Consider the following 21760-nt stretch of genomic DNA (forward strand, 5'->3'; position numbering starts at 1 on the left):
TTGTAAATTTTTTACATCAAGCTTGCATGTATAAGTCAATTTTTTTCTCAAACCAACATATGTATGTGTGAAATGTGAAAAGGTTAAAACATTATATATGTTTTTTATATTTATTATGAAACATATATAATTATATGTTGAAATTTTGAAAAGTATATTTAAAAGGAGCATGAATTTTGAAAAGGGTATTTTAAAAGGAGGAAGGTCAGTTTTATTTTTAAGTGGAGTTTTTGTGTTTTGGGGCGTGAATTTGATTGAAAATGGAGACAATAGTTACAGATATGGAGAAGTTGAGCGGGGCTAATTTTTCCCTAAGGATATATTGATTTTAAAGGATCAGTATTTGCTAATTGAGGGCACAACAAAGAAACCCTCATCGATGACAAATGAAGAGTGGGATAAGCTAGATAGATAGGCGATTGCAACAATCCGCCAATATTTAGCAAAGAATGTTTATTTCAATCTGTTCGGAGAAAAAACGGCGGAAGGATTATGGAAGAAGCTCCATGATCTATATGAGAAGAACACAACATCAAACAAAGTGTTCTTGATGAAGAAGCTTTATAATCTCAAGATGAAAGAGGGTGCTTCAGTTGCTAAGCACTTGAATGCATTTAATACTATTACTAATCAACTTACCTCTGTTAAATCATTTTAGATGATGAAATTAGAGCCATTTTTTTAATGTGTTATATGCTAGACAGTTGGGAAAATTTAATTGTAGCTATGAGCACTTCAACAACTACAGGGACCCTGAAGTTTGATGATGTCAGCAACAGTTTAATGAATGAGGAGCTACGACGCAAGTCAATTGCGGAAAACCAGGGAGGAGAGGCTCTAGCTCTAGGTGATCGTGGTATGAGAATGGATCGAGGCCGGCAAGGGCGATCAAGATCGAGATTGCCGGCCGATCAAGATCGAGAGGCCGATCAAAATCAAGGAGAGGCAGGATCATCTGCTTTCATTGTGGCAAACCCGGGCACATGAAAAAAGAATGTTGATTCTGGAAGAAAGGAAAAAAGGATCAGAGACCGTCTAGTACAAATCACAAGTCATCCAACACAAATGAAGGTGAGACTACTGATGTAGCCACAGATGGTGATGTGTTGTTTACTGTTTCAGTAGAGGATGCATATGTATATACATTTAGCAGTAGCTTTGATTGGATCCTTGACTCTGGGGCATCTCACCATGTAGCCCCATGCATAGATAGTTTTGTTTCATATAATCCTGGTGATTATGGTAGAGTGCATTTCGGGAATAATTATTTTTGCAGTATTGTTGGAGTGGGAGATGTCCAGATCAAGATGAAAGATGGACAAGATATATTGTTGAAACAGGTCAGGCATGTACCAGAAATGCACATGAGTTTAATCTCTATGGGACGATTGGATGATGAAGGCTATTCCACAAGCTTTGGAAAAGGAGGTTGGAAAATTAGCAAAGGAGCATTAGTCATGGCCAAAGGACCCAAGACAAGAACATTATACACATTGACGACATTGATAGGAAAATCAGATTTGGCTGCTGTCACAAAAGAAGGAAATTCAACATATCTGTGGCGTAAGCGCTTGTGTCACATGAGCGAGAAGGCTTAAAAATCTTTGTTGGTAAACATTTATTACTAGGTTTGAAATCCTACAATCTTGATCTTTGTGAGCATTATATATATGGTAGACAAAGAAGGGTTTCATTCCTTAGAGGTGGCCATGATAGAAAGAGAAATGTGTTAGAATTGGTACACTCAGATGTGTTTGGGCCTGTTAACATCAAATCATTAGGAGGAGCATCATATTTTGTAACATTTATAGATGATGCATCCAGGAAGGTTTGGACATATCCTATGAAAAGTAAAAGTGAAGTGTTCGGAATATTTAAAAAATTCCATGTTTCTGTTGAAAGAGAGACTAAATAATTACTTAAGTGTTTAAGAACATATAATGGTGGAGAATATTTCTCAAATGCATTTAAGAAATATTGTAACAGGTTTGGCATAAAGCATGAGAACACTGTGCCTGGTACTCCTCAACAGAATGGTGTCGCGGAAAGGATGAATCGCATCATTATGGAAAAGGTGTGAAGTATGTTGTCCAATTTTGGTTTGGAGAATAATTTTTGGGCTGAAGCAGTCAATACTACTTGCTACCTCATAAATAGCTCTCCAACTACAACCTTGGATGGCTGTATCCCTGAAGAATTTTGGACTGGTAAGAAGTTGAATTATTCTCACTTGAAAATCTTTGGATGTGAAGCATTTGTACATATTCCCAAAGAAAATAGAACTAAGCTAAATGATAAATCTATGAAACACATTTTTTTGGGATATGGGGATGAAGATTTTGGTTATCGTCTATGGGATCCAGTCAAACATAAAATTATAAGAAAGGATGTTATATTTAGTGAGTTAGAAATGTTCAAGACGACTGTAGGTGAGTTGGAGGTCAAGAAGGTTATTCACAGGTTTGAAGAGCAACAAGAAAACATCCCACCAATGCAAGAAAATGAACAGCAAATCTAGGAGCATGAAGAACAACAAGTGGAAAATAATGAACAACAAGAAGAAGGAATCTTGTTGGAACCCTTATAGAAGATTCAACCTGATAATGCACCACCACAGTTGGTTTGCAAATCTTCTTGGCCTCCTAAGCCTTCACAAAGGTATCCTCCTTCAAACTATATTTTTTTTACTGATGAAGGTGAACCTAATTGTTTTCAAGAAGCTTGTAAAGTTGAGCACAATAAAGAATGGAAGAAAGCAATGGAAGAATAAATGAACTCTTTGCTGGAAAATAAAACTTGGGAATTGGTAAACCTCCCAAAAGGTAGAAAGGCTCTACAAAACAAATGGGTTTACAGGATTAAGCATGAAGGTGACGAAAAGAAGGAGAGGTATAAAGCAAGGCTGGTGGTGAAAGGTTTTGCCCAAAAAGAAGGTATTGAATTCACTGAAATTTTCTCACCTATTGTTAAAATGTCATCCATTAGAGTCATTCTTGGTCTAGTTGCTACTTTAGACTTAGAATGTGAACAGTTAGATGTAAAAATTTCTTTCCTTCATGGTGAATTGAAGGAAGAAATTTATATGGAGCAGCTAGGTGGCTTCATAGAAAAAGGCAAAGAAGGCCTTGTTTGTAGGTTGAAGAAGAGTCTCTATGGGTTGAAACAAAAACCTCGATAATGGTACAAGAAATTTGATTCATTCATGTTGGAACATGGTTCTCAGAGGTCGAAAGCTAACCATTGTGTCTATATCAAGAGGTATGATCAAGGAAAGTATATCATATTATTGTTATATGTGGATGACATGTTGATTGTTGGGCATGATAAGAATAAGATCAATAGGTTGAAGAAAGATTTGGGTAGCAAATTTGCAATGAAGGATTTGGGACCAGCACAACAAATATTGGGCATGCAGATTATGCGTGACAGGAAAAACAAAAGATTGTGGCTATCACAAGAAAAATATATCAAGAAGGTGCTTGACAGGTTTAGTATGAAGGATGCCAAGCCAGTTGGTACACCCCTTGCAACCCACTTCAAGCTGAGAACTGAATTATGTCCTAGTGATGACAAGGAGAAAGAAGAAATGAGCAAGATTCATTATGCTTCAGCATTTGGCAGCTTGATGTATGCCATGGTATGCACACGACCAGACATTGCATATTTAGTGGGAGTAGTGAGTAGGTTCCTTGCCAATCCAGGCAAACAACATTGGCAAGCAGTAAAATGGATTTTGAGGTATCTCAAGGGTACTAGTCATTATTGTTTATGTTTTGTTCATGATGAGATTGTGCTTGAAGGATTTACAAATGCAGATATGGATGGAAATATGGACACCAGAAAGTCCACTATAGGTTTTTTGTATACATTTGTAGGTGCAGCAGTATCTTGAGTGTCAAGGCTACGAAAAATAGTAGCCCTCTCTACAACAGAAGCAGAGTACATAGCTGCAACAAAAGCTTGTAAAGAGATTTTGTCGATGCAGCGATTCCTAGGAGAGATAGGAATAAAGCAGGACAAGTATGTGTTATATTTTGATAGTCAGAGTGTCATTCACTTGGCGAAAAACCCAGCATTTCATTAAAAAACCAAGCACATTGAATTAAGGTACCATTGGATCCGGGATGTGTTGGAGGAAGAACTATCCTTGGAAAAGATCCATACAGATAGGAACCCTTTTGATATGCTCACTAAGATTCTACCACAAAATAAACATGAGTTATGTAGAGGCATGGTAGGACTCGGAGTGACTTGATTCATATTTGGCTTCAAGTGGGAGAATGTTAAGTGTGAAGCCAAATTCATGAAGGATTATAGATCCTTCTACACCTCCATTAGTTTCTAGATCTCCATCTAAATCACAAGCAAGATTCTAAATCCTTCTACACCATCATTAGTTTCTAGATCTCCATCTAAAACACATGCAGGATTCTAGATCCTTTTTCAACCTCTATAAATTTGTAATTTCTTTGGCCAAGGAAAGCAAGCCAAGGTCCAAGCCTGTTATGTAATTCTAAGTGATTTCTGTTCTCCAGTGATTGTTTTATCTATTCCGATGTTTTTGACTGAGTAATCTTGTTGTTTCTCCATTTGTCTGTCTCTGTGAATTATTTTCTGCTATTTCCGTCTAAGTCTCTGAGTATAAATCTATTGTGTGTTATGTATGCTCTGTTCTAACAAGCTAGAGCCAAAGTCAGAGTTGACGCTAAATTTGTTTGAAGATGTGCAACATAGAGGCCATCAGAGAGAAATTTTAATTACAAGAAAAAACTATGTTTGTAGGTATATTTGTTTGTTGAGAAAGTTGAAACAACAACAGATGGATGATAAGTGTAAATATTTTCCAGAAGAAACAGAGAAAAAGCACATAGATGCTCATGAATCCCACTATGCACAACCACTAGTGGATGAAAATTTGATGTATTCAACAACAGAGCTTGTTGATGACAGTGATGCTGCCACTGGAGAAGTTAATGACATGTTGAATCCAAAAATTAATATTGTTGATGTAAACTTTGATGAAGAATTGTTGGCTAATGATGAATGGTTGTAGATGATGCAACATAAACATCATATTGACATGATGCTATTCTGTGAGAGAAACCCACTTGAATCTAAAAACCAAGTGGAAGACAACCTATTTGCAACAACACAAATTAGTAAAGAATTCGAAGAGACAAAGTCTGAGGCTAAGAAGGAAGCCCGCAAAGAGAAAGGCCTCATTACAGAGCAAAAGGAACAGAACCAACATGGTTCTGCAAATGTTTTTACACTTACCGTCGATTTCCAATGTGCAGGTAAACAAGACAATTATGAAGAAGAGTTAAATTTCGTTGAAGCATGGCTTGCAACACCATCTGTAGATGAGGTCTACATAGAAGCTGCAAAAATAAATGTTGAAGAAATCTTGCATGATGAACACATCAATGAAATTTTCAGGTATTAGAGTTTTGAAGAGATAAAATTTTATTCACATCTTATGTTACAATAGATTGATGATCAAAAACACACTACAAAAGATGACATGTGGCAACAATCCACATACAAACATATTTTTGAATAGATTATATGCATGAACAACGTGGCACAATCGAAGATTTCTACTAGCAAATGAAGAAACTGAGGTTTGAACGATACAACAAAAATAAAAAGTTGAAACAATTTAGAGGCTATGAGATCTAGAAGAAAAATAAATGTAGTTGAAGTCAATTTTTTAAATTGTAAGCTTAGCTAAGACATAAACTAGCAGACATCTTAATTAAATTTTTATGTCGTTGTAATTAAAGAGGAGTGTTGGAGAATCTAATTCCAACCACACTGTCCTTTCAAGTGTCACAGTGAATTTTAGTTTAGTTCACTTGAGTCTCCCTCTCGTCTTTTATTGTTGATGTCTCCTATATAATTCTATTTAACTATTTGGAAATATTGAAAAAAGCCGTCTCTCCTCCATAATTTTTCATTTCTTAACATAATCGTTTGAAAATTCTATTTTTGAATTGATATCTACAAATTGAGTCTCATCGATCATGAAAGTCATAATGCATGAGTCACAAATAATTTGGCTACTAAAAGGCAGAAATAAATACCTAAAAAGTAAAATAGAAAAGATAACAAATATACAAGATAATATCGACAACGTATCATTGTATTACGAACACAAATAACTTAGACCAAAGCATGAGAAAGTTTCCAAACTAATAAGAACAAACATAAATACATATACAAATACCTCAAACCAGAGCATTAGGAACTTTTCAAACTAGCTAGAACGCACATAATACATAGACCGCACAATTCTGAGAGGTTTTCAATCCGTATAGATCGAGGAGATTTTGCATAAAATAATTCAAGGCCGAGATAAATACTTCCGTACGTTCTTTGACAAGGCACCTTGCCCTACCTTCTGTTTAGTCTTAAGGTGTGACCTTGCAATCGTAGAAGCTACACATTGTCTGCATCGTGGTGAAGATCAGAGCATAAACTCCAAGCAGGATTGTCAGAATATCCACATTGGATATCACAAGTTACCGAAGTCGGAGTGTGATATTGGTGTCTTTGGTCTTGTAATAATTCTTGATGAGCACTTCTTGGAGTGTCAATTAAGCTCCTTCGGAGGCCCGAGGTGACCTGAAATGAAGGGCTGACACATACCGTCCCACCTGTAGACTACATTTCATCTGTTAACTTGCGATTTGGGCAACGAATGACCACAAAACCTCGGCCAGCCAACATCATTAGATGTGTGGATGAGGCAGTACATCAGCCCAACGTAGCATGTCACGGAGTTGCGACGTTCGGGGTCGATGAACTTCAATTCGATTGTCTTTGGTAGATTGTGATCATTGTACTGGTGTGGTAGATTGTGATCACTGTATACTCCATTGGATACAGTACTTATACAAACTTCTGTGTAGATGTTGGATATAGTGATCAAAATCTATCATACCAGTACTGATATACTCCACTTGACAGCTCTTGTTCGTTGAAGGTCAAGATCAACACGAATTTAGCAGCGCTTGTTGTTTTCGGATTGTTTAATACTCACTCCACCTGCACCTACATAAATAAATATACATAGCACTAAGCTGGAATTAAATCAGAAATGACTGGATTGTGCAAAGAATACATGATTGAGAAGAAAATGATTGGAACCCGTTCATTCTTTTCCTCTGAGTAGGAAAAAGAAAAGATAAAGCATGCTGCACATATGAAAAAGTTCTCCAACCTCACATAGTTTTGATGTACATATCGATGAATCTCGCCCGAATGTACATATGTACTTTACTCGAACTTTGTTGTGGTAAATCGTTGTGCAACATGAATGTCGCTCGAACCGATAACTATAAATTATTAGTCATAGCAATTTTTTGGTTGTTGGTTGATAATTATTGCTTTATCATTCACCAATGCAAATTGTAATGTTTAACTTTGAAAAATAGTTATTTATTTTTCAACCTTTGGACAATAAGTTGAAGGTCTTAATGTAGCCTTTGTGCCATGTGGATAACTCTATAAGTTGAAGGTCTTATTGCAGCTTTTGTGCCATGTGGATAACTCCCTCACACTTTTTGCCATAATTTTTAGAAGTAGTTGCAATATTTATGCCATAATTTTGAAATATTTCTGCAATGATTGTTCATTCTTAACCTTCATAGCAAAAACACATACTCGCGTAATTAAAATATTTACCATCACTACCTGCGATAATTTAAGGAAGTATTTGCATAAAAGAATTGAATATGAACAAGATGGAAATAAATATACCTAGTGGGAGTTACCATTATTTATGTTTATTATGTTTTCTTCCACACTTTAACATGTAAGAGTAAAAGTGCAAGTGTGCAAACTTAGGAGTGGTTACTACCCACCAAAAATTTATGCAAGGCCTTATCCTTAGTAGACAATTTTATACAATATTTTTAAAGATATAAAAAATAATAATATTTTGTTCATATATTTAATACAACATGACAAAAAAACGAAGCTAACATGTATACTATCTGGCTTGTTGAGGTAGTTATGTCCAACATCCCTTATTGTAGTTAAAATCATTTGATACTGGTAATCATTATTCACTTCCTAAATGATTCCTATTTTTCCTTACAACAATTGAAAGAGAGATACCCATTTTTTTAAAGTCTCTTTAATTTCAATATTCACTTCGTAAGCCAGTGCTCCATTTTGAGTTTTGAAGCGTTAACATGAAATGATAGCCTGCACAAAGTACAAGTTTGAACACTTTGAGTTGTGAAGGGTTAACATGAAATGATAACCTGCAAAAAGCACAAGTTTGAACACTTGGACTCGGTCCATTACAAACATATGAAATTTACACATATAACTATAAAATATAAATTACACATTCTTTTTTGTTTTTTTTATATAAAATATAAATTACACATTAGTTTTTGTTTTCTTTATATAAAAATGTATTATATGCCATTTACAATGTGATTCAGGGTTCAATGGCTAAGCTGTGTTATTAATTTTCAAATCGTATTTAATTTTTAAGACAAAATCAAAGGAAGAGCTTTCTCTTTGGTGTGTGTTTTTTTAAAGGTGTAATTTTCTTCTCTATTAATAATGGTATCCATTAAAAATTTAATGCAGATTGCGATAGTTTTTATATAGTTTTAAGGATAAGGTTATTTCCAAATTAGGAATTTTTAGATAACGATTTTACCGTATGGCAATATAGTCAAATTTGTGCATAGAAAAGCAATGAAGGACATCAAATCCAAGGATATTATTCTTAAATCATAAGTCGTAATTTTCCAAAGATATTATTCTTAAATTATAATTTTTTTATTAGATTAAGTGCTCATATTCAAAATATCATATTTTCATGGAACAGAGCAATTGCTATTTTTTTTATTCCATTTTCTTTCTAGATTTCCATTTCCACTGTTACCATGGGTGCATCTAAATGAATCCCTTCATAAAGTTGCTTTGGAATTCAATATGTGGAGGTAGTAGGTTTCAAATTTATTTTTATTTTTAATTTTATAATAGATATTTTTTTAATTATAAAATCAAAATTACTATTAGAAAGATTATATAGCAACATGATATGTGTTGTGTTGCAGATTTGTAACGCCCTCTAGTGATTGTGAACTTGTAAGTAATTGTAGTTAATTTCGTGTGTTTGAACACAAAACTTAATGGATAAGTGGAACTCTCATTTGAACCTTGAATAATTAAGTGTGAGTTATGTGTATTTTTTTAAATTAATAGGAAATCAAGTGAAGGGAAACTTGGAATCCACGAGAGAAAAGGAGGAGATAAAAATAACTCTTTTACTGGAAATTTTGAGAAGGGAGATCAGTTACCATTCTCTTCTAATGGAGATAAGAACGATTATCTCAGGGGAAGGGAGGGGACTCTTTCCTAGAAAACAAGGAAAGAAACACACAGGAGACTATGGAAAAAGGTAGGACGCTACCAGAAGAGTTCCAAAGCTGAACTTAGAGCCAGTGGAAAATTCTTGTTGATTTTTAATTTCAGGTCGAACCTTGGGGGGTTTTGATATCTGAAAGGCCACCCAGTTGCGGTACTTATGCTTCAAATTGTTCTGGTATAAAGATGCTCGGGGGAGAGAGAGAAGGACGTAATTTCCATCTCTCATGCTTGGGTGGACTCGTCACCTCATGGATTTTTTGAGATTTGAATCTCAGATAAGTATAAGTATATAGAAGTTTGTAGTATTAGGTTAAATTAAAAAAAAAATTGTGAGGTGTTCAATTCACAGATGTATTATTCGTGTATACTTTCTTTCGACTACAATGAAAGGATGATGATTTACTTGTATTTTTATTCTAAATTTTGGCGGTGATTGAGCAGGAAATAAATTATTTCGTAATGCAGTAATTCTAGATATATGAATACAGTAAGCATTAAGTTACACAAATGGTGAAAAAGCGTGATAATAAAAGTACCAAGACAACAATCTTCCCAGCAAATATTGAAAGAAAATGTTTTAGGAATAAATTTCAGAATAAATAATGTCTATTACACTCAAAACAGGAGGGACACTTTCCTTGGTCAAATTTTTGTTTACCTCTTTAGGATGAAGCTTAACTAAAAGACTTCCTGACCTAGGTTACTTCCTAGACAGGGTCGAGAAGCATGCCACCTGGGAACAGTCCTGGCGGGCTTGTTAATTTTAAAGAATACTACAATGCCGAAGGAGTTGTATCAAATAACAAAAGGATAACATTCACCGTAATGTTACAACCAAAATAAGAATTAAAGAAAGATTTACTATTAGAATCTCGATAACGAAAACAAAGTTCCAAACCTATCTTTCTTCATCACAGCGGTATAGAGAATACTAGAATAATGTATTGCAAAACAAAGAAATAACTAACACAGAGAGTCTGGCATTGAGACTAAGGAGTCATAGCTAGCAACCAAATAAAGGCCCTTTTTCTAAGGATTCACATCATAAATTCCAGAAAAACCTATACATATATATTTATCAAACTCATTGTGTTACTACCATTTTAACTACAACCAGTCACATAATCTACAATGGCAAGAAGAGGAAAATTATACAAGGAAAAATAATACTCAAATCTTGACATAAACGTATAAAAATTTAAGTAACCCTTCAGGAAAAATTACAACCATAAGTTTCTTGTTCCAACAAACACAGTTACTTCTCCGAAGGGAGAGTAATCATGTAATGGTTCCGGCCAACCAAGTTAGGCTAAACCTTGGAACATTAAACAGAAGATTTAAAGAACCGAGAGCCACTAAAGCGGCACCCAGAGCAGAAACATAATAAGCATTCTTAACCATTTTACATATGAAATTGAATTCCTTTGAGCAAAGGCAGTCAAACCGCGGTAGTAAGGACCAACCTTTCATATGAAGAAAAATCTAGTAAGCAGATGCCAGCGCAAAAACTTGAATGTACCCAAGGGAGAGAGGTTTGGAATAAATTTTAACCTGCCAGTAGAAGCAAGAAGAGGATTATAAGACTTATAGTAAGGGAAATACAACCTTCAACTAGCGGAGACAGAAGAATCTACCTAAGGAGTGCCAACTGGGGTGACATCAAACAGTAGCATATGTCAAAAGTGTTACCCTCTGGAATAAGTCTAGGTTTAACCTCATTCCTTTAACACCGGAACCAACCCGACACCACTGGAAAGATAAAAGAAGAATTTTTTTCTGAGGTCTACCTGTGGCGTGATATGGAACATTGACTTTCCTCTATCAGTGGAGGGGAAACCAAGATCTAGAGGATTACTTGTGCGGAAAAAGTAGTCATTTAGAACTCAAAAAGGAACAAAAATATCCATTTGTTGTAACTTGTTTAAAAAAATCTATATTGGCAATAACCGTAAACATTATACCTGGATATGGTTTAGTTCCTCACGGCTGTAAACCTTCGAAACCATAGCGAACTCACAAAGTTGCAGAACCCATAAACCCTAATGCGAAAACAGCAAAATGAACCTCGACTTAGGAGTTGGGAGAGGGGCTAGTTACCTCAACCACTCCACTTGATTCCTAACCGTAGGATAAGACCTAATTGATCACATGGTGTGAAGGAGACCAGGTTCCCAAGGTTGGAGGAAGCTTCCAGATGGGGGTCTAGAAGGGGATAATCATCATTAAAAGTCTGAGAGGACACCTTGAGCAGAGAAAACACAATAAATATACCTTAATCCACATCAAACCATATAAACCATAGCACTGTGTAATGTGGGTCATATGGTAATAGAAGCATAAGTTACACATATGTATTGCAATGAAAACGTAAATGACATAATTATAACCGAATACAAAGTATAATCTTAACCAAAATCATTTGTGAACATAGGATAAAATCAAGCATGATGATAAGTCTTAGAACTTGGTGTTACTTACATAATAGATAAGTAAAAAAAATTTACTTGCAGGTATTATATCTATTACAAGTGGTATCAAAACACAGTGTTTCAATATGGTGGCTTAATCGGGAAATGGTAGTAATGATAAGTGTGTTGAAATGTGCACATAGTAAGAGAGTGAGCAGGTGACCGATTACGATGAGGAGAGGATCAAGAGAATTTACTTGCAGGTATTATATCTATTACAAGTGGTATCAAAACACAGTGTTTCAATATGGTGGCTTAATCGGGAAATGGTAGTAATGATAAGTGTGTTGAAATGTGCACATAGTAAGAGAGTGAGCAGGTGACCGATTATGATGAGGAGAGGATCAAGAGGTCAATTTCCACCAAGATCAATAGGAGGAGTAGGTTTGATCCCGAACTAGGAAGCAAATCTAGAAATGTGGGTGTAGTTGGGTGTAGAACAACAACGCCAAACAAGTATGCTCATTGAAATTGTTTAGCAATTACAAGCTAAAATGGTTCTATTAAGAAAATATAACAAAATATTAATGTGCGAGAAGAAGAGGATCCTAAAGAGTCTCTTAGTTAAGCAGAACCATCGAACCTCATGACCTAGTCCTCAGCATAAAACCAGAGAGGAAGAGGAACATCAACAACAAACTGAGGATACTCTAGTAGGAGGTCATACCCAGAGGATTGATGGGAATAGAGTTGACCATGAAGAGGATTTGGGTAATGTCTCGGATCAAAGAAAAGTAAATAAGCTACCACCAACGAAAGGGATGCCCTTCTTTAATTTGAACACTATAATAAGTGCAAGGGAATGAGAGATGATGTGGGCCTTATTTGAATACAAGGAAATCATGCTAATATGGCTTCAATCTAAAATGAATCAATTTTAATTGACAAGTTGGGTTGGAGGAAGCCTTTCTATCATCGATCGAAGCCCGAACGACTAGACGAAGTTCAAGTCCTTCTAATTCGAGGATGCAGTTTTGAAATAGACAGATGAGCAATTTTACAAAAAAACTATACTCAACATGTTTCAAATATAATAGTTGAGTTAGAGGAATCCTAAATTCAAGTTTATTTGACTTACTTGGAAGGAGGAAATCAATGAATCGATGCATCGATGATGCATGCATCTTGTGTGCCACACGCTCTATATAATTGCAAGGGATAATTCTAAAGGGAGGTGTCCAACGAATTTTTCCTGACCCTGTGTAAAAGGGATCATGTTATTATCTCCAACATAACTCCTTGTGGGTGAACCCAGGAAGAATAAAATGTGAGATATGCTAAATTGGAGAAATCATACATAATCCATGTACATTGATTGCAATATAGATGAACAAAGTCACAATGCTAGACAGGAGCAATAAACTTGGACGAAATATAAATCTATATCAAAGTTGAAATCTTATCAGTCATATATCTAAACAGAAATGGCATACAAATTTCCATTGGAAGTCAGGTTCATGTAACTCATAACCCAAACATTTCAAGGATAAAACCTAATAGAAAAGGCAAGTTAACTTTGTCTTTTCCAAAATAAAACTCCCTATACACAAAATAGGTAAGAAAAATCCTAGTTAGGTAAGGGCCTCTATGGACAATGATCTAGCTGAATAGGTAAGGATAAGAAAACTCCTCACAAATTATGTGGCTTTTGACAAAGAAAACAAGAGTGAAACTTCAAACAAAACAAAGACTGACAAGGTGATTGCAAGGTGATTACAATTAGATTAATTCAATTGTATTCTATGATGTCGATTCATTTGGAAAACATATTGATTAACTATTTAAAAAACCAAATAGTTATATCATCATCATAGAGTACATATTTCCATTTGCTTTTTGTTTAAATCATAGTTTTATTGGCACTGTGATTTAAGAGAGGCTACTTTCGAATTTCCCTAAACTAACATTCAGTACAAACTTGTCATTTTTCTTTGGACATCACTTCTTTAATGCTATTAAAATGCCCTATGATAAATAGTTTTTACATGAAATGTCTACAGATTTCTTAGGTTACCGATGAATTATTTTATAATTGTTGCGACCCTAGAGGAACCCAAGATATCATTTTGAGTATGTCTTTAAATGGTTCTCGGATCTATCTTAATAACTATATAAGCATATCTTTTAAAAAGGTAGTGAAGCTGGGCCTTCTAAGAATGAATTTAAAATGTAAATTCTTTTGTCCATTTGAGTTTAATGTAAATTCTCTTACCCATCTTAGTTTATGAATAGGATAGGGTCAAACTAGAAATCACTTATGATGAGTGTAGTCACAAGCTACATTACTTACAGAGCTAAGAAAAATAAGCATATCTAAGCATAATGAGGGGTGCATTACCGGATGTTGTTGAAATTTCTAAGTCTGACACGTTAAAAATCCATACTGCATTATCTGGTTTATTTTCTCCTACTTGTTATTTTCATGAACAAGTTATTTATAAATACAAATACTGAAAATAAACACAAATTCAACCTTAACAAATATACAGATCAACAACTAAAATAACTAAGACAAACACACAAGGGACACCGTTATTTTTGGACAATCATCCCCGAAAAATCCAATGCGAGAAAGCTGGTGCAGCAGATATGAGGGTTTTATTATTATGCAGTTTCTAAATACAACTAGTGTGCCATAAATGGCTCACCTAACAAAGAATTCCCTCGGCATTAGTACCTCTTCTAGGAGACAGATATTCTAGTTGATCAGTCACCGGATGAACAATCTCAAAGCAACACTGGCAGCTCCTTATCTGGACAAAGAAAGTTGCTCCAAGATTCTCTACTGCTCTGCATCACTCTGCAGGGACTGCGTCACTCTGCAGGGACCACGTCACCCTTCCCAGCTCACCAACAATCAGTTTTCCCCACAAAAATCACCCAACATTGCCTCTTGGCCCTGCGTCAGCTTTGCTAACCTCTGTGTAGCTATTAAAGCCTCTTCGTTAGCCCCTTGTCTCTCTTTGTGAGGCCTTAGACCCTCTGTGTCACCCACATAGGCCTCTTCAGCCTCTCCATAGCTCCCAGCTGCCTTTGCATCAACCTTCCCAAGCTCTGCGTTGTCTCTCCTATGTATTCTCGACCTCGTGCCAAACTTCCCCTCTCTGTAACAGATCATTGGTTTGATTCTCTCAGTAAACCCCACTCCAGAAAATCGAACTGACTGATCAATATGGTGTATCTCCAACTGACCCTCAAGCCTCCTCTTATACTTTTCCTGTTGAGTCTTCAACGGCCAAGATTAAGACCCTAATCAATGGATACGATTATATTTGGCTTGATCCATGTCATTTAGAACATTCTGACCCAGATTTATATTAATACCCATTTATATTTTAATTTTCCTAAGTTTAGACTTAGGAACCCCATTAAAAATATTAATTATTTTAATATCTCTTCAACCGGGTGGAATTTCCCCAAACTGTTTATGGGTCTTGGAGATCTTATATACCTTAGCCTCTCCACCAATTTTCATGGCTAGATCATATCCGATGCTACCACAAATCAACACGCCCTCTTAGCGAGGAATGTGCTCTAGTAATGCTTCACCATGGAAACATCACATTGATCCTCCGCACCGGTACCTGTGTTGATGTTTGGCCTGATGCCTTTCATCATCTACATTACTGCTTCATGTACTATTGCCCATGACACTACCACTGCCACTGCTACATCTGTACTTCATCTCCCTCTCAATATGTTGCCGATGTTGCCCCTAACACTGCCATTGCTAACTGCTGCACTGCAACTTAGTTACCGAGAAGTAACTGATCTACCAAAATACTGACATCCCGGTCAATCAGGAAGCCTCGTGATGTTGAATTTTCCTTTGTTGCTATCCTGTGCTTCCTGTGCTCCCTATGCTACCATTGCGCTGCTGCATACACCTCTGTGCCTCTCGCATTGCTGCAACCTCCATTCGGGTGCCTCAAATTTCTTCACTCAAGCACTACCTTGCTGATCCACTACACTTTGCTCCACTCAACCCCTTTCATCCTCCTACTTTTGTTAAGGGCTCCTATAACTGGATATGATCCAAGAGTTTGGGTAACTCAAGGATCATGCCCCTAGTATGTAGCCCTCATGACTACAACTTGATGTCTCCCCACCTCTTCTCTAGAGGTGCATGAGCACTCATGGCACAATCATCATGAGTCTCGACCTCTTTCTCCGTATTAGTTGGAGCTTCCTTAGAATCAAAAGCCTCTACCTTGTTTTTCTTCCTGTGACACTGGGATCCTTAATGTCCTAGCTCCCCACAATGGAAGTACTTCACCTTGGAGATGTCCTTCTTCTTCCTCTTCCCCTGTTGTCCCGTAGATGCTAGAGCCACATCCTCATCCTCCTCTTTCTTGATTCGACCTCCCTTTCCAATACTCCCTGCCTTGGTCATCCATATGATCTCTTCTTGGCAAAGAGTTTCCCACATCTCCTCCCATCCTGGAAGAGTATCCCTGCCCAAAATACTTTGGACAAATGTCTCCCACTCCTCGGAGACTGCATTCAGGGCAGTCGTAACCATGAATTTTGGATCTGGTGTAGACCCCATAGAAGTGAGATGGCTGCGAATCTCTTACAACCTAAGAAGGAATCGATCTATATGTTCTCCCTTCTTCATCTGATACGATCACAACCGATTCTCCAATAGTATCTTCCATTGCACGAAAGTGCCTTGATACAAGGTCTTCAAAGTATCTCACATCTCCTTTGTTGTATTCTTTTTAGTAACATGTGGTATGACATGATCTTTGACCTCATCTAGGATCATGCATTTCGCCCTCGCCATTGCATCCTCATACTTCTCATTCTCAACTGGGTCAACTGGGATAGCCATGGTTATCAAGGAAAAGTCCTTAATGCAATGTCGATCCAGGACTACTAGGATCCTGGTCTTCCAGATGAAAAAGTTGGAAGCCCCATCCAACCTGTCCTGATCCCTCAGTCTGTTCACTGCCATTTCAACTCCTCTTCTGGACTCCCTCTGAGTTTCGACTTCCCTCCTAGAAATCTCCCTCTAAGTTCTAATTTCCTTGTTGGAAATCCTCTAGCTAACTGTTGAATTGCTCCTCTCCAATCGTCCTTGCAACTACAACTCAGATCTAGATTTATTGGCTATAAATCCATCAAGGTAGTGACTCCGTCTACTTGGTTCTGTCTCCTTAGATATTGTTTTGTACTGACAAAAACAACACACCACCAACTTCTCAATCACAATCTGCCCACAGCTCCCCAAGCCTCGACAACTGAAGAAACTGAGCATTATCTGGTTTATTTTCTCCTAATTGTTATTTTCATTAACAAGTTATTTATAAATATAAATACTGAAAATAAACACAAATGCAACCTTAACAAATATATAGATCAACAACTGAAATAACTAAGACAAACACATAAGGGACACCATTATTTTTGGAAAATTGTGTCCAGAAAACCCCAATGCAGGAAAATCGGTGCAACAAATATGAGGGTTTTATTATTATGCAGTTTCTGAGTACAAATAGGGTGCCATAAATGGTTCACCCAACAGAGAATTCCCTTGGCAGTAGTACCTCTCCTCGGAGACATCTATTCCGACTAATCAATCACCAAATTAATGATCTTAAAGCAATAATGGAAACTCCTTAGTTGGACAACGAAATCTACTCCAAGCTTATCTATTGCTCTTTGTCACTTTGCAGGGACTGCGTCACCCTTCCCATCTCCTAGCACTCATTCTGCCCCATGAAAATCACACAACATTGCCTCTTGGCCCTATGTTAGCTCTACTAACCTCTGTGCAACTACTGAAGCCTTTGCATCAGCCCCTTGGCTCTCTGTGTCAACCCTTAGACCCTCTGTGTCACCTAGGCTGGCCTCTTCAGCCTCTGTGTAACTCCCAGTTTCCTCTACGTCAGCCTTCCCAAGCTTTGCATTGTCTCTCTGGCACTATATCTGCCTCTCTACTATGTATTCCTGGCCTTGTGCTGAATTGCTCCTTGCTGCAATAGATCATTGGTTATATTCTCTTAGCAAACCCCGCTCCAGAGAATCAAACCGATTGATCAATATGGTGTATCTCCAACTGACCCTCAAGCCTCCTCTTATACTTTTCCTGTTGAGTCTTCAACGACCAATATTAAGTCCCTAATCAATGGCTAAGATTAGATTTGGCTTAACTCATGTCATTTAGAACATTCTCACCCAGTTTTATATTAATACCCATTAATATTTTAAGTTTCCTAAGTTTAGATGTAGGAACCCCATTAAATATATATCTACAAAGGGTACTAGTTTATTTGTAGATACTACCTATGTTGAAACTGTCTTTTTGGTTTTTTTGTAAAACTATAAATTGTTTTTTATTGTCAAAGAACTTATCTTTCTCAAATATAAGGAAATAGGTGTATGACCCAAGACCTAGAGGTGTGAGTGGAAGTTTGCCCCCTAACAAAGCACCAACAGGTTTTTACAAGTAGCCACTTTGGGGTCTTGAGATTGTATCAATAGAGACTAGGCCATTTCAGATTTTCCTAAATCGACTAGGCCATTTCAGATTTTCCTAAATCACAATTAAAACATAGGTGCATAGAGTTTTACCTATAATCCCTATCAATTCAAACTCAAACTCAAAATCAAATTATCCAAGTTTATACATCTACATGTAATCTTAGAGATTTGAGTAAATTGGGAAAGTATCATGTTTTTATTGGTATAAGTTCAAACTTAAAATCAAACTCAAATTACCAATGTTTATACATCAAAATGAACAATTTTCACTTCAGAGATTTGAGTAAATCTAGAGTGCATAGTGTTTTTATTGGTAGAATCCTTAAATGTGGGCATAGTGCAATAAATGATTTATAGAAGTGTCCTAAAATTCTTCCCATTCTCTTTCATTGGTTAGGAAACATTGTTTGATCCAGTCTCTTTGAAATGAGGGCACATCTTCTGCTTCAGTTGTGCTTGTTCTATTGTTGCAGTTACAATTGTGGATGGTTTGTACAATGCAAACCCTAACTCTAAATGTCCTCTATGCAGACATGTGAGAATTCTGGTGCAGGTTAATTGTGTTTATTATTAACTTTTTCACTTGTACCTTCACTTTATCTTTTAATATATATATTATCTCTCCTTTTCATTCAATCTAAAACCTGAATTGATTCCAGATGAGGGTTTTTGGCGATGTTGTGTGTTTAGGAGATTTGAGTGTTTTATTAAGAAAAAGGTACTCACAGAAACTTTCCCATTGTTCACTTCTTCCCAAGACAAAAGCAAAGGGAATATATTGTTTCCACAGGAAAATATCTCTATTTGGTGGATTTATATTTAAACGTATAATATATCAATTTGGTATATGAACAGTTATGAATGTGTTTTGTGTCTCTCAACTGTCAGGAGTATTGGGAGCAGAGGCTTTAGAGGGAAAGGTTGAGCGGCTTTGGCAAGCAAATTAACATTGGGAAAACCAATGTTGGGCATTCATAGGATTCTAAATCTGGTTCTTCTCAACTTGTTCTTGGACTATACCTCTTCCATTACATGGATCTATCCCACTATTGGTTGTCATGTTGGACTTATTCACTTTCCTGTTCAGGTCTTTTTCTCCTAATCCTCATACAAATAAGAGAAGGAAAATCAGTTGATATGCACGACACTAACATATTTTTCTTACAATCTTTCTGTTGATTCAGAAATTTGATAAACAACGAGTTCATAAACAAATCTTCAAGGACAAGAACATAAAGGATGCACAACAATAATCACATTTATTTTGCCATAAAAGACCAAGCTAATATAGATCAGAGTGAGCCATTTGGCATTGAAAATTTGTACTGTGGCTCACAGGAGAAAGTGTTAGATGACGTTATTCAATCTGTCATTAATTTTCTTAACGTGTATCGAGTTTTGTTGGACAGATCTTACTTCAGAAGCTATTATGTGTTGATTTCTTGAAGGTTTTGCAGTTGATTTAATTTTCATTAAGTTTTCACCTATGCATGTATTTAGAAAATTAAATACACAAAACCTTTAACTAGATTTACAACGAAATTTAATAGAACCCCATGTCATGCAAAAATGACACGGAATGTACCCTGGAAACCCCGAAGGGAAAAACCAGCTAGAGTGTTTTTCTTATTCAGTCTTGATAGAGAAATCTGAAAACAAAATTATAGAACAATAAGTCTTGAATTTTGTCCAAGAATGACAAAAAATTTCTGCCAAAATTTCCATGCTTAAACAACTTTAGATAACAACCTTGATTTTTGTGCATAAAAGTGCCAAAAATCACTTTAAATCTCGTGCAGAATTATGTTGTTAATAACAACAATCTGCACTTGAAGTCTGTGCCAAAATTCTGTTGAAAATGTCTAGGAAACAGTGCGAAAAACTATAGAAATTTTTAATATTGTAACCCCAACAGAATTGGTAGATAGTGTTCTTTTTTTTTTTTTTCAGGGGAAGAGGTCTACCACATTTTTTCACATGGAAATATTTCCAAGACATAGAGTTGGGTAACTGGTTGTCTTGGAGAACTATCAAATGTACTTAAAGTTTCTTGATAAAAGACAAACCAGCCTTCACACACATTTTTTACATTTTTTAAATGAATTTGGATGCTTAGGAGGTCCATTGTACTATCCCCTTACAAGTTATTCAAAAATAAAGTTAGTCAAGTTTGATGGCTTAAAACTTAAAAGCTAACAAAGCATTTAGAAATCAGAGTTGTCTTTAGTGAGACTTTTTGGACTTTTCAGTGTTGGAATCCTTTGGAAAAATTTGAGGTGAAATCTTGATTTGTGTATTTAAACTGGTTTTTTGACTGTATATATGGATTCAGCACCCTGAAAATCCCCTAGGGCACTTAGATTGTGTAGGGGTTACCCATCTGCCAGATTTTAGAGAAATTAGATCGGAAAAACCCAACAGAAAAGCTTCCAAAAAGTCTCACTCAAAGACAACTCGTTAGAAATCTCACTTTTCATTAAGAACTACAACGCTTGAATAATTGGTTAAAGATTGGCTCAATCACACTTGTTTTACATCAAATTCAGGTTGATGTCTACACATAGGATTTCATTTGAAATGTTGTTGTAAACTTCTTCTATGGCAATGAGTCATTAAGAGAATTCATTGAGTACTGGTAAGGAGCAGAAGGCCTATTTTTGACATCTGAATTCTCTTAGCAATGAATATAAAACATTATTTTGTTGTTTCTTGTGGCCAATTTCATACAGATTTGTCTAAAGATGACTTAGCCATTGTGTGTTTCTACATGAACATTTAACTGTATACTAATATAAGATTTTGAAATTTTTTGGTAAAGATATAATCTGCCACTCTTTGCACCTTTTGGGGCAATTGCTAGTTTTAGTAAGTTAAAAATATGGTCTACATGATTATAGTTTTTATAAAGATTATAGATCATGTTTTTTTGCTTAAATCAATGGCTATAGATGTAATTTTCAGGATTTCCATAACTCTCCATGTAATTCTTTAAAGTGTGCTAGCTTAATGGAAGAGCGTCTGCCTTACAAGCAGGAGGTTGGTGGTTCGATTCCACCGTGCTATAACATGAATTAATCAACGATTTTGTAGTTTATTTTTAATTCAATGTTTTTTATATCGATTAATTTCAATGGTGAGATATTTCTAGATTCATTGTTTTATATTGTCTTTAGAGAGGCAAAAGTGATCTTTAAATAAAAATTTTATTGTCTCTAGAGAGACAATAGCTAGTATTAAAGACACATTGTCTCTAATCCCAGTGTTGTATCTAGAGAGACAAAAATTAAATTATCTCAAGAGAGACAAAAATGAAATTGTCTCCTAAGAGACAATAATGCTTGTGTTATACATTATCTTTATAGAGACAATTTTTAAGACAATAATCTTTAAGACAATACTTTTTAAGA

At 35.9% G+C, this 21760-nt stretch overlaps 1 long non-coding RNA gene across 1 annotated transcript in view; it reads right to left on the reverse strand.

Annotated features, from left to right (window-relative positions):
• Positions 1–11566, reverse strand: part of LOC149153619 (uncharacterized) — a 79282-nt gene extending 67716 nt beyond the window's left edge. Inside the window, exons 1-2 of the long non-coding RNA XR_016263668.1 lie at positions 11361–11566; positions 10863–10950 (exon numbers count right to left, since the gene is read on the reverse strand). This is a non-coding gene — a long non-coding RNA (uncharacterized LOC149153619). The remainder of the gene's footprint in view (positions 1–10862; positions 10951–11360) is intronic.
• Between the last annotated feature and the right edge of the window lie 10194 nt (positions 11567–21760).

The sequence above is a fragment of the Pinus tabuliformis genome, chromosome 9, assembly GCF_031772625.1.
Source record: "Pinus tabuliformis cultivar Carrire ecotype Pingquan chromosome 9, CPIR1, whole genome shotgun sequence".
In the NCBI taxonomy this organism is placed as follows: domain Eukaryota; kingdom Viridiplantae; phylum Streptophyta; class Pinopsida; order Pinales; family Pinaceae; genus Pinus; species Pinus tabuliformis.